This window comes from Marmota monax, unplaced genomic scaffold (assembly GCF_021218885.2).
Source record: "Marmota monax isolate L192 unplaced genomic scaffold, Marmota_monax_Labrador192_F-V1.1 WCK01_AAM20220418_F8-fsc00166, whole genome shotgun sequence".
NCBI classification, from domain to species: domain Eukaryota; kingdom Metazoa; phylum Chordata; class Mammalia; order Rodentia; family Sciuridae; genus Marmota; species Marmota monax.
This window is the reverse complement of record NW_026693344.1, coordinates 1,461,295-1,480,631: the sequence shown is the minus strand read 5'-3', so window position 1 is coordinate 1,480,631 and position 19,337 is coordinate 1,461,295. Positions and strand designations below refer to the sequence as shown.

Here is a 19,337-nt window from a genome sequence, read left to right as displayed (position 1 = left end):
GCATTCTCTTCACTACCTCTTTGTTTACTCAAAGGTGCTAGAAAATTGCTCACATTTGAACTTCCCAAATCCAAGAGGTATTACTATAATCCATTTAATGCACTTGCTCTTAACTAGAAGAATCACCAGCCTTTGCAAATTTGTAGGGATATTTTGTTGTAGGAATACTGGAGATGGGGATGCTAATAGCAAGAAGGAGGAAGGGAGCTATAGAAACTTCCTGCAATGCTGAGCACTACCTCATACAACAAAAAAATTATCCTGCCTCAAATGCCAATAATGCCCCATTTAGAAACAATGATAATGGATGAGAATCTAATAATGGATTCAGAAAGCCTAAAGGATTTCCCTGAATCTGGAGCCATAAATCAAACTGAGATACGTCTGGCTCTAAAGTCTATGCTTTTTTCACTTGATCCAACATTATCAAACAGAACATTAAAATATTAGTATAATTTGATTTGCTCACAGAATTATCATATTTTATATGCAGCATCTCAAATATAATTTATTTAGAGAATAGTTAACTAATTTCCTGATTGAATGTTCTTTTAATACATTTAATGGAAATAGCATGTATCATCATATTTGCCAGATTTTCAGAAGAAGGCTAAAACTTAATGAAAGAAGCTATCAAAATTATATTAAATAAAAGAAGTCTGTGTATTCTGGAACGTACTCTCCTCTGCAGTGTCAACCAGGAATGGAAAGGACTCATTTAGGAAAGGAAGAGGTAAAATGAAGAAGTGGTAGAAAAATAGATGAAGAGATGAGAGAGGAAAAAAATACTTGGGTATTTATCTAATTGGTCTTATAAACATACTGAGCTCTGTCCATTGCAATATTTGCTTTTTCTGAAACTATGTTTTTAAAAAATAGCTTTGCAAACATTTTTAAATCAAAAATGTTGCTCAAATTTAAACAAAATCCTCTACTTTCTTTATATAAAGGCATCTCCTTAAGGGGCTTATTTCCAAAATACATACCATGTATTTTTTTGGTAGCAGTCATAGGTTGTACTGGGCAAAGACATTGTCACTCGGGCTGGGGATGTGGCTCAAGCGGTAGCCCGCTTGCCTGGCATGCCGCACGCCCGGGTTCGATCCTCAGCACCACATACAAACAAAGATGTTGTGTCCGCCAAAAACTGAAAAATAAATATTGAAATTCTCTCTCTCTCTCTCTCTCTCTCTCTCTCTCTCTCTCTCTCTCTCTCTCTCTCTCTCTCTCTCTCAAAAAAAAAAAAAAAGACATTGTCACTCTTGGTAAAAGAGGGTTTTGCTTTTCATAATCAAAGATGGCATACCTGGACCACACACTTGAACAAGCCTCGAGTGTGAAGAATTTCCATGTACTATTTTTTTGCTCCCCAAGAAAATGCAGTAGTCGTTTCAGCCTCACACACATTCCTATCTTTTTTAAACACACTTGCAAGAGAACATCCCATCTTGAATTGCCTGCAGGAAAAAAAAGTGTTTCTTTATACTGTTTTTCTTCTTTCAATTTTCACAACTTGAATTATATTTAAATTCCCACTGTAGTTGATTTTGGGGGCCTCATAGAAAACATAATCTCAAACTTTAGTGGTGTAAGAATAACTGGGGAACTTGTTTAAAATGCAGATTTCCAAACTCTGTACTAGAATTTAGTAGTTACTATTACTACTGCTACTACTTATGCTCCTTCAATAAATTCTTCCAGATGATGGAGAGCATAAGGCTTAGGGACCACACTTGGAAGACAACTAGTTAGGCACTTAGTAGCCCTTAAGAAATAGTTGTTGAATATATGAATGTATCTGGAGGCTGTACTGACATTTCTATTTCTGTTAACAGAGGCTTTTTCCTATAACCACACAAGCTTACAATCCCAGAAGATTCTCTAACCTCTTCCTTCCTCTAACCTGTCTGCCTGTTTTCATCAGCCTTTGAAGTCTTATTGTGAATCTGTCCCTTCCACTTTCAAGGCTATCACACTGTCTTAGGATCTCCTGTCTTGTGGATTGTTTTCAGGTTTCCTGGATTCCTCTTACTTCAATTCATCTTTACAGCTTTATTTTCCCTCAACCCATGCTTATCTGTGTTTAAGGCTCTTCGTGATTTGACCCAACCTACTTCCACCTAATCTCCCTCTCTTCTCCTTCTCTTTAAACATCTTGGTTCACACTCTCGTCCTAGTTATGCTTTATATATTCCTGTCTTTGCTCCTCCCACATCCTCTCCCCTGGGCAGGAAAGGGATAATTCAGCAGGCCTGATTGTTTAAGCCCTGCACATTCCAAAGAAATGTCTGTCTTCAGAACTAGCCCTTGATCAGCTCCTGAGAGATAACCTCTGAGCCCTTAGAATATTCTTCCTGAAAGAGTGTTTTTGTATGCCTGAGCCTTGGCTATGCTGTACCAGTTTGAAGAGATAATTTATTGTGGCAATATAATTTATGGTAAAGACTGGAATTTGACCAACTGACATCAGTCAAACAGGCTCTGTATGCCTATGGGTCTGACCGCCAGTGACAACCCTGGACACCAAAGAACTTAGGAGCTACCTTGGTTGACAGTGATGTCACACACCAGTGCTGGGAGAGTTAAGCATGTCCTCTTGAGACTCTATAGGAGGAGAACACCTAGAAGCTTCTACCTGGTTTCTCCAGTACTTCTGCCCATGTTCCTATCTCTTTGCTAATTATAATCTGTATCCTTTCACTATAAAAGCCACAACTCACGAATGTAATGGCTTTTCTGAGGACTGTAAACCTTTCCTGTGAATCCTCAAGCTTGTTGATGGTCTAGGGAACCCTTAACACACCCCATAGGACTGCCCTCTTTTCTGCCTCACTAAATGCACTGTGCAGTAGTCACCCTTTACCATTATTTAATTTTCCTTGGCTTCAATGGGCATCATCATGGACCAACAATCTACCTTCTGACATAGCATCAGAAGGTCAATAGTAGCCCAACTATAATATGTCACAATGCCTGTGTCACTAGTCTCATTTCATCTCATCGTGTAGACATTTTATCAGCTCACACTATCACAAGAAGAAGGACAAGTATGGTAAAATATGATATTTTGAAAGAGATCACATTTCCATAGTTTTTATTATAGTATACTATTTTATATAGAATATTATTATAATTGATCTAGTTTGTTAATAGATATTATTATTCTCTTACTGTGTCTAATTCATAAATTAAACTTTATAATAGACAGGTATACATACAGAACTATAGTATATAGTTTTTATTATAGTGTATTTTACTATTTTATTATAGTATATTGTTATAATTGTTCTAGTTCATTAATAGATATTATTATTCTCTTACTGTGTCTAATTCATAATTAAACGTTAGCATAGACATGTATACATAGGGAAAAAGCAGTGCATATAGGCTTCAATCTTATCTATAGTTTCAGGAATCCACTGGAGGCCTTAGAATGGATCGATGCAGATTAAGGGGATTATTGTACATCCAAGGGACTGTTAGAATTCCTTTTCTTTAACCAGGCACAATGGCAAATTTACAGCAAATCTTGCTAAGTGAAGCTAGCCAATACCAAAAAACCAAATGCGGAATGTTTTCTCTGATATAAGGAGGCTGATTCATAGTGGGGTCGGGAGGGGGAGCATGGGAGGAATAGACTCTAGATAGGGCAGAGGGGTGGGAGGAGAAGGGAGGGGGAATGATGGTGGAATGTGATGGACATTATTATCCAAAGTACATGTATGAAGACACACATTGGTGTGAATATACTTTGTATACAACCAGGGATATGAAAAATTGGGTTCTATATGTGTAATAAGAATTGTAATATATTCTGGGGTCATATATAAATTTTTAAAAATTAAAAGAAAAAAAATTTACAGCAAATCTTTTATGTAGATAGATTATACATACATAGACTAATACCTAGAAATTAAGCAAGATCATTTGGCTAAGATCTCAATGACTACATTCATATAATTAATGCCAGACAGTGATTAATAAATATTGGTAGAGGTCTGTATATTGCCTATCACATATTAAATTTGAAAATTAAAATTAAGTTATAAAGCCATTTGTATAGTACATTATTATTTTTGTAAGCCCCTATCCACATATATACACATTTTCATAGGAAACAAATGCAATAATATTTATTAATTTATGGAACAGGTAACAAGTAACTCATTCTCTCTTAATACACTAAATGGTGATTATATGATGAACTCCGCTACCTTCATGCAAGGAATAAAAAACAGAAAATAGATGTGAAATTGAAAATAAATGTGTATATCCACTGGTAAATGGGGAAGGGATTCTTGATCCTAAATTTTAGTCAATAAATATGTATTAATATATGTTAAAAATGCTACTAATAAATTTATGAAATGATTCTTTGACAGATCTGGGTTCTTTTAGAGATCTGGGTTCTTTTCTAGATCTATTTTACAGGTAGAAACACACTATTTTAAGTATATATGAGACTGTAACACCTAAGTTTTATTTGAAGAAAAAAATTTTAAATGGAGCAAAAAGAAGAAAATAATAACCCATAAGCAAATCCATTATTTTTTAGAGCAGCATTTCCTTGCTGTGATCGAAGAACAATTGTATCAGCAGAGATGTTAGCAGGTTTTCCCACAAAAAGAAAAAGAAAGGTTTGATGTCTAAATAAACTTAACTAAATAAATGTATATTGCATCCTGTCCTTGTTGTAATGCAGATAAGTATACTAAAGAAGCTTTGCAATGAACTCTCCCCTTTAATTCAGTATTTCGTAAATCATTTGCCTCCCAATTCTGTGCCTGGGCAACCCAAGGGATGTTGCATCCTGCCTCATTGCAGGAACCAGGGCATGGCAACAGCTGCTTTCTCATCTCTTTATATGAAGATACGTCATAAGCCTCAATTTATTTGTCCCACTGCTTGAAACAGTCAGATCTTCAAGACTAACTCTGACTATGACAGGTTCTTCCTGAAATATTAGTAGAAATATTACAAGCCCCAAATGACCCAACAGAAGAGGGGATATCTATCCTGATTGATTGACATGGATCACAGGCTGCTCAGAAAGGGAGGCTGAGCACTGTGACCAGGGCACTAGAATAGTCGCGACTAGAATAGGACAAATCACACTATTTGAGTGAGGAAAATTAAATGCTGCAAGGAAGAGAGAAGGGGAAAAGGGAACGAAATTGAAATGTTTAATATGCTGCCTTGTCCTCTTTTTCTATACTTTTTTGTTGAAATGTATGTTCTTTGTAAAACAAAAGTGTCCATTCTCTATTCTTTCACAATTAATATAGCATAAAGATTCGTTTTCCATTCACATTAAATATCCTTCAGAAAACATGAGCTTTTAGAAATGTGTATGATACATTTTATAAATTACCCAGATTTTTATAAAACATTCCTATAATCATTAGGCTTTTAGTTTGTTCTCAGTTTCCACTAGTTTAGAAATCTCTGTATTGCACATTCTGCATCAGGAGTTCTTGCTGGTTCAACTCAAAATTCAGATTCACAAGACTTCTTTACATCATTTTACTCCACAGGATATAGTACAAGAATATTGCTTCCTAGAAGGGTGGTGTTTGAGTCAGCTTTTTCTCTACTGTGACCAAAAAACCTGAAAAGAACAATTTTAGAGGAAGAAAAGTTTATTTTTGACTCATGGTTTCAGAGGTCTCTGTCCATAGATGGGTGACCGATTGCTCTGAGCCCTAAGGTATGGCAGAAGACTGTGGTAGAGGAAAGCATCTCAGGACATGGCACCAGGAAGCAGAGAGACAGCTTCCCTCACCACAAACAAAATATAAACCCCAAGGACATTCCCCAACTGTCCTTCTCCTCCAGCCACACCCTACCTGCCTACAGTTACCACGCAGTTAATCCCTATCAGTGGATTTATGTGCTGAGTAGATTAAGGCTCTCATAACCCAATCATTTCACCTCTAAACTTTCTTGCATTATGTCACACATGAGCTTTGGTGGGGGACACCTTATATTTAAGCCATATGGGTGTCAGTGATAACTTCTTTTTTATAGGAGTTCTTGCAGTGGTCCATAGCAGCTCACGTACAAGGAGATGAGATGCACATCAAGCAAGTGTAGTTGTTCTGAATTAGAAACCTTATTTCCCCGACGAAGCCAGTTATTCTTTCAACAAATCTGTAAAGACAATTTTCAAGGTCCTTTCAGAGGACATTTCAATTCCAAGAGCACCAACCACACACAGGAAGCCCCATGCTTTAATCCCTATCAGTTATTATAGTTCTAGTCGAGGTGCCACTTGCCCATCCAGGGTCAGTTTTACTATATAAGTCATATTGACTGTTTATCAGCATAGTTCACATAAGTCCCTCATCAGGTTTTCAGGTAATTGAAGATCAAATTATCATGCAGAAACAGAGAAATATTTTGTTAACTCTTTATCCACATTATTAAACATAAATCATTGTTCAGGTATTATAATTAAAGTAGATTCTAAAAGGTGGAATGACTGATTTAAAGACAATAGTTTAGAAACTCCTGTTGAATACAGCTGAAGTTATTTTCCAGAAAGACATACCAATTTAAAATATGACTGGCCGGTCACTTGTCTCATTTGGGTTGCCACCGTCTTTCGAGCATCATTTCTGTCAACCTCTACCTGAATAACTTTCCTCCAGCCCTGCTAGCCTCTTTGCCATTCCACCCATTTCATTTACTTTAGCATTTCTTGCTTGGCCGTGTCCTCCAACTAAAAATGTTCTCATTTTCCTTCCTTGGAATCATCTGATTAACCTTTCAGAGTACACTAGAAATGATTTCTTATTTTAAATGATCTTCAACCAGTTTCCTTTCAACACTCTGAAAATAGAATTCTTAACTCACTCCTCTTATGTCCATAACTCTTTGCTCTGACAACCATTTAAGGACTTTTCAAGTTGGTTATTGTTTGGTGAATATGAGCCTATTTTTTTATACCAGTACATGAATTCTCTGTAGCTAGAGATCACACTTGTAATTCTCCACCTCAGAGCACTTTGAATCATCTATGAGATAGGCACTGTTAGAGGTGTGGAGAACAAGCATCTAAGTATCTAGAACTATACCTGCATATAATAGATGACCCATAAATACTGACTGAAGGAGTGAATAAATGCCAAGACATTGCCAAGCAAGATAAAGGTGCTATTCTTATGAATTATAAATATTAAAGAAGGGAGAGAATAAACTGACAAATAAGAAAAAATCGGATGTAGTAAATGTTGTGAAGATAATTAAAGTGAGGATGCTGTTATAGAATGTTAGGTGCTGCTTTAGTTTGGGTAATCAAAGAAGGTTTTGCTGTGGACATGACAGCTGTGATCTGTATACTTAGGAGCTGGCCATGTAAAAGTCTGGAAAGGGGCATTCAGGGTGGATGTAAAACCTAGTGCAAAGACTTTGATGGAAGGCTTGGGTGTTTCCGGTAAAGGCAGAGACATTAGCCTAAGTCCTCGTCAACAAAAGGTATATTTATATTTTCCCCCCTCTGCATTCATGGAACACCATAAATTAAAAGAAAAAAACGCTCTGAGGTGGGCCCAAAGAAAGAAAATTTTTTTAAATTGAAATAGGACAAGTTTGCTTTTATTTTTTATCCCTTTTTATTTTATTAATTTATTTTAATTAAGTATATATGACAGCAGAATGCATTTTTATTTTATTTTTTAGGGTATTACTCTATGATTTTATTTTTTATTAGTTGTTCAAAACATTACAAAGTTCTTGACATATCATATTTCATACATTTGATTTAAGTGGGTTATGAACTCCCATTTTTACCCCGTATACATATTGCAGAATCACATCGGTTACACATCCACGTTTTTACATACTGTCATACTAGTGTCTGTTGTATTCTGCTGCCCTTCCTATCCTCTACTATCCCCCCTCCCCTCCCCTCCCCTCCCATCTTCTCTCTCTACCCCATCTACTGTAATTCATTTCTCTCCCTTGTTTTTTTTCCCTTTCCCCTCACTTCTTCTTATATGTAATTTTGTATAACGATGAGGGTCTCCTTCCATTTCCGTGCAATTTCCCTTCTCTCTCCCTTTCCCTCCCACCTCTCGTCCCTGTTTAATGTTAATCTTCTTCTCATGCTCTTCCTCCCTGCTCTGTTCTTAGTTGCTCTCCTTATATCAAAGAAGACATTTGGCATTTGTTTTTTAGGGATTGGCTAGCTTCACTTAGCATAATCTGCTCTAGTGCCATCCATTTCCCTGCAAATGCCATGATTTTGTCATTTTTTAGTGCTGAGTAATACTCCACTGTGTATAAATGCCACATTTTTTTTATCCATTCATCTATTGAAGGGCATCTAGATTGGTTCCACAGTCTAGCTATTGTGAATTGTGCTGCTATGAACATCAATGTAGCAGTATCCCTATAGTACGCTCTTTTAAGGTCTTTGGGGAATAATCCGAGAAGAGGAATAGCTGGGTCAAATGGTGGTTCCATTCCCAGCTTTCCAAGGAATCTCCAAGAAAGAAATTAAAAAAAAAAAAAATCTAAAGACCAGTACAGCATGAACATTGATGAATCAACTTACTTCAGCCATTGTCAACCCTCTTCCCACCCCTGTTCCCCTAATTATCCTACTCCATGGATCTACATCTGCCCTGAACCCAGAGCACAGATAGCTTCAGGGACAGCAACCCATCATTCCCTGATGTTCTTTTCCAAGTCCTTTTTTCAAGTCCCAATCATAATACTTCCTGTCTATTTTTATTTCATAGAATGTAAGGCAGATCATATTTTTAGTCGATATTTGGAACTCCTGTAAGACTACCAGGAGATTGTTTGGAATGGCTATACCAAAGTGTAAAGATTCCCAAACTTGAATGATATGAATGCAGATCCCCTAAAGGTCTTGTTAATACATGATTCTGATTCAGCAGATATTGAGTGTGCCTGAGAATCTACCTTTCTAAAAAGCTTCCAGGAGATGCTCTCACTGCTGGTCCATGATCCTCACTTAAAGTACAAGGGCACAGAGCCCTGGTTCTGAGTCTTGATTGCACATTAGAGACCATTAAGAAGTTTTAAAATTTCCTGACACTCAGTCTATACCCCAAGGTAGTCAAATCTGAAACTCTAGTATTGGGACTCAGGAAGGAGTATTTGTTTTTTTGTTTGTTTGTTTTTAATTCCTTCAAATGATTCCAATATTTGAGAAACAACAGCTTAGGGCAAAAGGTTGGCAAATTGATTCACCCAGTTTCTTAGGACTCAGGCTAAATTCTGTAGTCACTGATGCGCTACCAGGTGTTCTTTCAGAAAACAGACCTCCTAAGAAGAGTAAACCCTGCCCTGTCAAAGTTCTAAAAGAAATCTAAAGATAGTTAAGATTTTTAAAAGAACTTATTTGGTTTTGTTTTTATTGAGTGTGTTTGTGCTTTCTCTAAGAGCAGGCAGGAGTTCTTTCTTGCCCCTAGGCTGTTCTAATTTAAAACTTATGCTATTGAAAGAACTTTTCTTTTTCTGAAACCTTTGGGCAAACTGAGGTATAAAGAAAGGAGGAAACTCACTGCCTATGCCTTACAGCTTAACAAAATGAAAGAATGAAGTCTGAGGTTTGAGATAAATATGGTCATGTCAGACTAGTGTACTTTCCAGACTCCACACTGAGGGAAAAAAAAAAAATGATACCCTACTGGAGCCCACTGTAATTAACTCTCGGACAGCATTTCCATTGTAAATCCAAGTTTTAAGAGGTTTGTTACTCAGCTGTAAAATTGTGCTCTAGGCTATGGCTTGGCCATAGACAATTTCAGCTTGAAAGAGGTTTTAAAAATAAAAGGAGGTTTTTCTCATTGAGCGAGTGAAGTGTGGTTTCAAAAGGAACGAAATATCCACTGTACTCAGACATTCTTTGCATCTCTCTATTTTATCCCAAGGGGTCTTGATTTCTAACAAATGAAACCTTGTTTGCTCACATATTTTTAATCCAAATGTTTAAGTTACCAAATGTTTGGAGACTCTTTGAATTAAGGAACTGCATTTTGAGGATCACAACTCAATAAGAAGGGAGAAAGATGTTCTTTGCTATTTTTCATGTGCACTGCTAGGGTGGGACAGGATTCTGTTCTTGGAAAATAGGAAGTCTGTTGCTCATATTTAAAAGGGAGAAGGGGTTATAAAAGAAAAATGCTGAGTTGAACAATAGGAAGCCTACTCACTACTTGTATGTTTTCGCTGAAGAATTCTTAGGGGATTTTAAGATGTCTGTCATAAATATATGAATAGTTCAGAAACTCCTGATGTATACAGGACTGTCAATGTTAAAACAACATTGATCTCTTTGATGTCAACAATTCTGATTTCTGCTTATTAATGTTGGGGACTTTTTTTTTTTTTTGAGATAGCCCTTTCCCCGTTTTGGCCTTTCCCCATATTGGAAAGCAACTGTTGCTCTTTTCTGGCCTGACTTGTTCTTCCAATGGGTATACCGGTCAGAACAATCTTAGACTTCTTGTAATATATCATCTAATATCTCTCATTAGCATCCCATCATAGTGCCTGTTTTCTTCCCCCACCCTTTTTCTTCTTCCTTTGATAGTGAATGTAAGAGTGCTCCTCTTTACCTCATGCCCGACTATGGCATAATAAAACCCAGGTGTACACTGGTGCCCCAGAGTAGTTCTGCCAGGGCTTCAGTCTAGAGAATCTTATTATTGGTTAGTAGTGGCCAACAAAAGGACTTCATGTGTCCCAGCAGACCTTAGTAAAACACATTATCATAACTACACGCTGCAATCACTAAGTATAATATTTCCCTTGAAAGAGCAAATAATAAAAAGTCATGACATAAAAAAGATTCTATAAGCAACTACCAATAGAAGGAAAAACAAAGATAGGTATTTAACTTTATTCATTTATTTATTTATTTATATTTGGTACCAGGGATTGAACTCAAGGGCACTCGACCACTGAGCCACATCCCCAGCCCTATTTTTAGTTTATTTAGAGACAGGGTCTCACTGAGTTGCTCAGTGCCTTGCAGTTGCTAAGGCTGGCTTTGAACTTGCAATTCTCCTATCTCAGCCTCCCAAGCTGCTGGGACTACAGGCATGTGCCACAGTTCTTGGCAGGCATTGACTTTAAAAACATATTCTAGTGTCCTTATACTAGGGGATCCAAGGAGTTCTGGCTATTACCATCAATTTGCTTGGCCATCTATATTCTAACTAAAACAGTATTACCCCACATTTTAGTTCAGATATCTTCTTTGGGGAAAGATACTTCTCCATGCCCCAAAGCCATCTGGGTGAGTGTTCTTCCCTACCTGCTCCTCCTTCCCCCCTCATACTACCACTGCACCATCCACATAGTCCAAACATAGCTCTTTGGAATTTTCCGTCTCTCCCTTCTTTACCAACTAGATTGTGAACTCTTTGGGTTCAGAGACTATGTATCTTATTCATTGTTAGAACCCTACTACTAGGATACTTCCCTAGCATCATACTAAAAGAAATGTATTATACGAACAATGACAAAGTGAATAAATCAATAAAATTGAAACATAGGGATTTGTGCCTAAACAACAACTCTTTAATTCATTTGCCGGTATACTGTAATACATTCTAGTTTTAATTAAATATGGGGTGGGGGTGGGGGTGGGGGGTAAATGGTCTGGTTTTGATAAAAGCCTTTTTACCTAAAAGTAGCAGTAATAAAAAGTAGCAAAAATGGTCAGCATTCATTTTGTACTCAGTTTTCACCCATTATTCAAAATGCTTTACCTTTAATATATCATCTAATCTTCATAACAGCCTATATAGTGACCACTGCTATTGTGCATATTTTACAGGTAAAGAAACTGAGCCATGGGCCCAAGTTGCCAGAGCCAGTGGTTCAAATTCAGCTATTGTAACTTGAACCACCTTAGGCACTATCCTATCTGGATGAGATGAACAGACCCATTGTGGCCCATCCCATGAGTATGTCATGGCTGACTGATTTCACATCAGGCATTGCTAGTCTTCAGCATTTAGTTTGGCAGCCATCATGCTCCTTGTGACATCAGTTTTCTCTGATGTCCATTTCCTTGTAGTGTACATGTGTTTTTCTTTCAGTTTCTTACTCTTAGTGTTTTATGACTTGGGAAGCTTGAAGAAACAGCTGTATTGTTAATGCAATCCATTACCACAGAGATTTCTGGTCTTTTTTTAGAACGTCATAATTTGTTAAAAGTTCTGGTTTGGGTTTTCCTCACATCTTATTGCTGACAGTTTTAGCAGTATACGCAAACATTATCAGCCATCTCCAGGGTACTGATAGAGATATAAAGGTTTCTGTAATTGTCTAAGATCATTTGCTGCTTTATATAGTACAACTTGCTCACGTGGTACAACTCTGCTTCCAAGTTATTTTCTGGCCCCAGTAGGCTATAAAATCATCTGATGCCACTCTCACTTTAAGGACAACAAAATACTTGCTCTGAATCATTTGCTTTTGTTAACTCACATCTTAAGAATGCCTTTTTACACTGAGAAAGGGAAAAGGATTATCAGTGATTCCTTTGTTAAACTGAAGAAAATAAAGGGATATTTTTCTCATCATCACTTCTTTCCCTTGCTGATGATATCAACTTGCAGTACTGTACTCAACTGTATGCTGAGCTCTTTTTCATTTTGAAACATGGATATTAGCAAGTTTTATAAACAAGGGATCATGGTCAATGTCAAAAGTTGGTCTGGCCTAAGTTTTTCTTGAGTTGATAGTAATTTGAAAGTTAAGTATGTGTCCAGAGCCACACAGTTTGTTAGGCCCAAGCTGAATCTAGACTCCTTATCTCCAGACAGTGAGTTCAGCACTCTTTATTATTTTATATTCTCAAAGTTTATTTGAAATAATAGTCAATATTATGCTTAAGAAGAGAAGTTACAGAAAAATTCGCTTGGTACTAGCCAATTATTTTGAGAGATCAAAGTCATCATAGATTTAAGTCCACAAAGAATCACATACACATATACCCTCCACACAAATAGCTTTCTAAAAGCCTAAAATAAAGGGATATAAAAACTGTGTAATAAGATAAATACTACAGTGACCTAAAGTTAAGGTTGAGAACATATATATGTATATGTAACATACACATATATATACAACTTATGTGTATATATATATATATATATATATATAATGATGTATACATATAATACATAATATATACATATAAATGCTTATAGAGAAACTTAAAAAGGGGTAGTAATCTCCCAAGTCCTTTAGATATGTTTTTTTCTCAATGAAGTTAATGTAATACAGAACCTAGGTAAAATTCCTGTTTTCAGGGAAATATTAGTCTGTATTAGTTTACGAGGACTGCTATTAACAAAGTATCACTAGTTGGGTGGCTTAAATCATAGAAATTTATTCACTCACAGCCCTGAAGGCCAGAAGTTCAAGATAAGGATATTAGCAGGGTAGTTTCTATTGAGGGTTACAGGCAGGATCTGATCTGACATACCCATTATCTAGTGATGATTTGCTGACAACCTTTAGCATTCCTTTACTTGTAGAAGCATCTCCCCCATCTCAGCATTCATATTTACTAGCATTCTCTCTGTATGCACATCTGTGTCTAAAATTTCCCTTTTTATAAGGACATGGGCCACATTAGTTTAGTAGCTATCCTACTCTAGTATATTCTCATCTTAACTAATTATATCTTCAAAAACCTTTTCTCCAAATAAGGTTACATTGTAAATATTGGTGGGACATAGGACTTCAACATATAAACTCAGCCCCAAATATAATCTATTTAAGAAGGTAATTCTTTAGATATACCAAAGAGGAAAAACCTAAATATATGCATCTGGTTTCCCATGTCCAAAGGAAAGAAAATCAAATGGCAAATGTTTATCTCAAATTAATCATTTAACACCATTAAATCTATCATGTACTGTTAAAGTCCCTATAATTCGAGACCACACTTCCTGGAGATTAAGAATATAATGAATTGTTTCATCACCTCGAATTACTGACTTGATTTTTATAGACTTTCTTCTTATCATTTTTTTTTCTTAACTTTTTTTTTCTTCATTTACTCCAAGTGAGTTCTCAATAAGTTCTTGATCCACAACTTCCAATTCCAGGTCATTTAAAAGGTTACTTAGAAGACAGCATCTGTCTCCCCTAGTTGGCTTATTATTCCCTTCTCTGTGCTTCCACAGTATTCAGTACATGCCTGAATAAAATTCATTAAAATCATTCTGGTTTTTATGCCCCACTCTTCCATTAGACTGTGAAAATTGGAGAGCAAGCACTTTATTTATTATTTATAAGATTATATTATTTATTTTTTTAGTATCTGGCATAGTATATGGCATATAATGCTCAGACTATTTTAAATGTATAATAAAAATTTGCTGGGTATTATAGATAGCTCAGTTGGTAGAGTTAGAGAAGATAATGCTAAGTGAAGTTAGCTAATCCCAAAAAAACAAATGCCTAATGTTTTCTCTGATATAAGGAGGCTGATTCATAGTGGGATAGGGAGAGGGAGCATGGGAGGAATAGAGGAACTCTAGATGGGGCAGAGAGGTGGGAGGGGAAGGGAGGGGGCATGGGGTTATTAATGATATGGAATGTGAGGATCATTATTATCCAAAGTATAGGTATAAAGACACTAATTGGTGGGAATATACTTTGTATAAAACCAGAGATATGAAAAATTGTGCTCTATATGTGTAATAAGAATTGTAATGCATTTTGCTGTCATACATAAATTTAAAAAATAAATAAAAATAAAAATTCATTAAAATGCAATCAGCAGAGAAGAGTTTATAGAGAATATTATTTTAGAAGTAGAGGAGGTCTATCATCAAGTTTTATATAATACAGTTTATATACCTAGTCTCTGGCCAACAGTTTGTCGATGTACATATTTATATAGTGGTAAATGATTAACCCATATTAGCATTCATCAAGCAGATATTTTGAAGGGTAATAGAAAAATCAATACTTATTTATGGGATAATTATTATTTGACAAATTTTCAAGAGTATAAAACTTATAGTCCTTTGAAACCCTGTGAAAATTTTATTTTAAAATTTAAGCACTATAAGTAGTAGAAAATATTTCAAGTTGCTTTTTATTATAAAACTTTTAGGAAGGTTTTGTCATAATGATGTAACTCTAAGAAATAAATAATATTTGTCTTCATCTGAGTAGATTTTGTCTGCTACTTTGTAGCTACCTTGGACAAAAAGATTATCTTTGGGTGTTATGAAATATTAAATCACTAATTAAAGTCTCTTTTAACTCCAAATATATATATATATATATTTCACTCTATATTGTGTGTGTGTGTGTGTGTATAGATAGATAGAGCATTTGGCATATCCCTAACATCTTTTTTTAATTTTCATATTTGTTTATTTTCAATAACTAAACTTCACAGAATTTAGTAGCAAATAAAGTTTTAGAAATTTAGTTTTGTACATTAGTTCCAACTATCTCTATTTTACAACCTATAAGGCTCATGTCATAGTTCAGCATCAATAAGTCTATAAAACTTTATAACAAATCCATTATTTATCCCATGTGATGATTTTTCTTGTTTTTTAAAGATAAACATATAAGAAAAAGCTTTATAAACCCTTCTTCCAGATCTTGAAGTGGAATACTATTTGTGGCTAGTCAGACTATGTGGCTAGTCAGACTTTGTAAAAACTTTGGTTGTACTTTCTTGTTTTTATTGAAAATATACAAAAACAAAAGATCCACTTAAACACACATACACAAAAAAAGAGGAACTCATACCACAAATTTGTCAGTCTATCAACTGAATTTATAACGCTGAAGCATAAGAACCTAATAATGCCTTGTTCCATACTTCCTTTCCAGTTTAAAATTTTACAAGGATTCTAAGATCTTAATTGAAATAGTCCAAAAATGTATGTGGCACATGGCCTCCATGGGACCAGAACTTGTACATGGTTCCAAGATACATAAGAATGTGACCGTTACACAAGATACATAGGTCCCATCATAGGCACAAGAGATGATGGTGTGGGAAAGTGAATAAAGCTCTTATTTGCCTTAGGAAGCTAAGAAAGTATCCCAAGGAATAGAAACATGTGACCTGTGCTCTGAGCTATGACTACTGAAAAAGAAACCAGCTGGCCTTTATAGAGAGGGCCTACTGGCTTTAAATTTGGTGAACTTTAAAAGGTGGTCAGATCACCTATTTTTACCTCTACTTGCCTTTGAATTGACAGCTGAGAAGTCATCAAGTTTATGTAAGAGGAACCAGAACCCAATCCAAAGCATTCAAAAGCTTCTCCTCTTTGAGCCTGAGAACTCAAAACTTTTACTTCCTACCTGGGCTCTGGATGTACCTGGAACTTAAGAGCAGAACCTGAGTTTAGAAGTTCAGCATCCAAGGAGGGATTTTGACCCATCTAGGTCATTGCCATGACCCAGAATTTGCTAAGGACAGATTGGCATCATGAGGAAACATTTCCAGAAGCTTCCCAGGGAGGATAGGGGTTGGTCAGGGCAAATTTCTATGCACCATAGAAACCATTACTCACCCCCTCCTCCACACTCCCCATTGTTAAATATCTTTGCCTCTCCACAAACACAGGAAGTCACCAGAGCTTGGATATGTACCCACTTCCACATTCTCCACTCAGATCCAAGATAGTCAGACCTTTTCTCTAAGACTAGAGGAAACCAGCATAAGTTCTTTTGTTACAGAGCAGAAGCAAAGTTGGCTTTCCTCTCCTGTTGACACACAAAGATCTCCAGTGTCACATTATACAGAATCACTGGTGACTGAGATGAAAAAGGAGTTCAAATGGAAGTGAATCCAAAAGTGGTCAAAGGGAAATATAAGGAAATTCTATTCAGTATCTCTGAATTTGTAGGTGTAGTATCTTTCCGTCATTCATCCACTGAATTAGTGTCTTTGATTAGCAACCATATGTCGGGCACTGTGCTAGATACTAGGTATAGAAGAGAAACAAAATAGAGGCCACATTCTGGTGGGGAAGAAGAATAATGAGATAATTACATATTATGCTAGGTCCTGTAAAGGTGACACATGGGATGTGATCACAAGTTGGGAGGTCAAGGAGATTTCATGAGTGGTAAAGTCATCTGGGAGGCCTGTTGGAGGCAGTGACATTTCAGATGAGACATGAATGATGAATAGGAGCCAGCTTTGCAAAAAATCACAGGAAACTGCAAGTGTAATAAAAACAAGAGCAACTCTATATCTTGTAACAACAGCTTGATGTCGATGGCATTATTCTTCATTTAACTAGCAAGAAAATGGAAGTAAGAAGGAAAAGATGATAATCCATTTTTTCTCCTGTCTACTATTAAGCAGATTCCACAGGGGGATGCTTTTCTGGAATACTGTCTGGTCATATCACTTACTCACAGGCTGATAAAATTCCTTTATCTATCTGAGACTTAGTTTCCATTTTTGTAAGAGAAGCATATAAATCCACTCTTTAGAGGAATCTGGTGAGGATTAAATAAACTAGAAGCTTGCTTAGCACTATGCTGAACTCAAGAAATATTCTGTCAGTGTTAGCTCATTCCTTTTTTGCCTTTTTTTCCTGGGGTAGACTAAAGACACCACAAAGTGTCTGGGATATGAGGTAATTATTTGGTGGCCATGTATTTCTGAGCTGTGAATTGTAGAGGTCACCTCAATTTCAATTCTGCCTAATAGTCCATTTAGTGCTGTTAAAGGTCTAGAGTGATCCAGTGCCCTTTAATCAAGAGTGCAGTTATGCAGCAACACAAGTGTCTTTCAGTGAACAGAAGGCTGACCTGAGAGTTGAAGTCACTCTGGAAAGAAGTCAGTGGTGTGTCACGTTCTCCACTGGCAGTGAGCATTTTTTTTTCCTCTGCCAAGCAGTGGAAATGCAGAGAGGAGCAAGCCAGGCATTTATTTTCCTTTACAACCATCATTGAAAACCTTGAATTTCCTAATGGTGTCCTGGGGCTGTGTTGACTCAAACCAAAATTGATTAGTAAGCTCCCAGAGCGCATGGACTGTTTTAGTAGCAGAGGTGCACACAACATCTCTACTGTGGCACAATACCAAACAGACAAAAAGAGCAAACTGCTTCCTAGAGGCTCAATGTTAATGAATTGTCTCTCTCTCAATACCGATGTTTCCATTGGAGGGTAGTGGCTTGATCTAGTACACTGGTCTCTTGATCGAACACTGAATACCCACTGACAATATAAACATCAGAACATGTTTTCATCAAAGGACACAGCTGCTAGTAAATAGTGAAGCTATAAAATGCACTTTTAATAGCAAAATTTAAAAAATGAAAGTGGGACCCTTATCCTTCTCAAAGCTTTTTGAAAACAGTCACTCCCCCTTCTTCTCCTCCCACCCAACCTACTGCCAGACCTTCTCTCCTCCCTAATTCTTTACCATCCAAGAGAAAAGAGGAAATAAAGCTTCCCACCATATGTTTCTCTTGAACGGTGAATTTCTGGTTTATGAAAAAATATTGGAAGCATTAAGTTTAAGCTAGCTCTAAGGACCTCTGCTACCATGCAATGTGCCCTTCCTTCCTCACTTGAAATGCTGTCTGGCCTCCATTTTATAAGCCATTTTCTAATGTTCCTCAGGGAAATGTGCCCTTTGACTCCTAGTCATAAGTTCTTATCTAAAATATAAACCAGGACAAAACAAGAATTGAGGAACATATTTGCTCTTTTCAAAGCCAGATTGAGGAATGTTATCATGATTATTTTTTCCTCTTTGTCATAATCCATGCAGTATTGGGAAATGTACTCAGGGGTACTTTTCTACTGAACCACATTTCCAGCCCTTTTTAATTTTATTTTGAGGCAGAGTTTCACTAAGTTGCTTAGGCTGGCCTTGAATTTGTGGTCCCCTGCTTCAGCCTCCCAAGGAGCTGAGATCAGCGGCCTGTGCTACCACACCAGCTTGCAAATACTGTTCTTCCTTTGAATCTTTATGTGCAGTATTCTTAGCCCTGTAAGAAAAGAGAATAACAAATTTGACATGGTTCCATTTTTCAGAGTTTGTAGCACTATGAAGTCAAGATATTTATATAGAAAAGAAAATTCCAAGTAATAGGCCCTCACCATAAAACAGTTAGTTGTTCCCCAAGTGCCAATAAGAATTCAGCAGAGATGGTAGAAGAAAATACTTGGGTTGGTGCAGCTAGAGGAAAGAAGGGCAAATTCCTGAGTGGGACTAGGCCCTGGGGGATGATTGGGTGTGAAGGTAGAAGTGTTTAGAGACAGAGGAGCAGACTGGAGGCAAACAGGAGGAGAAGACCTTACCAGAGGAAGAAAGAACTGTGCACAAAGTTCTTTGC

At 36.6% G+C, this 19,337-nt stretch overlaps 1 protein-coding gene across 4 annotated transcripts in view; it reads left to right on the top strand.

Moving 5' to 3' along the window:
• Rnls (renalase, FAD dependent amine oxidase) overlaps nt 1-19,337 on the top strand; it is a 344,079-nt gene that overhangs the window by 126,080 nt on the left and 198,662 nt on the right. The gene's annotated exons all lie outside the window — the stretch shown is intronic.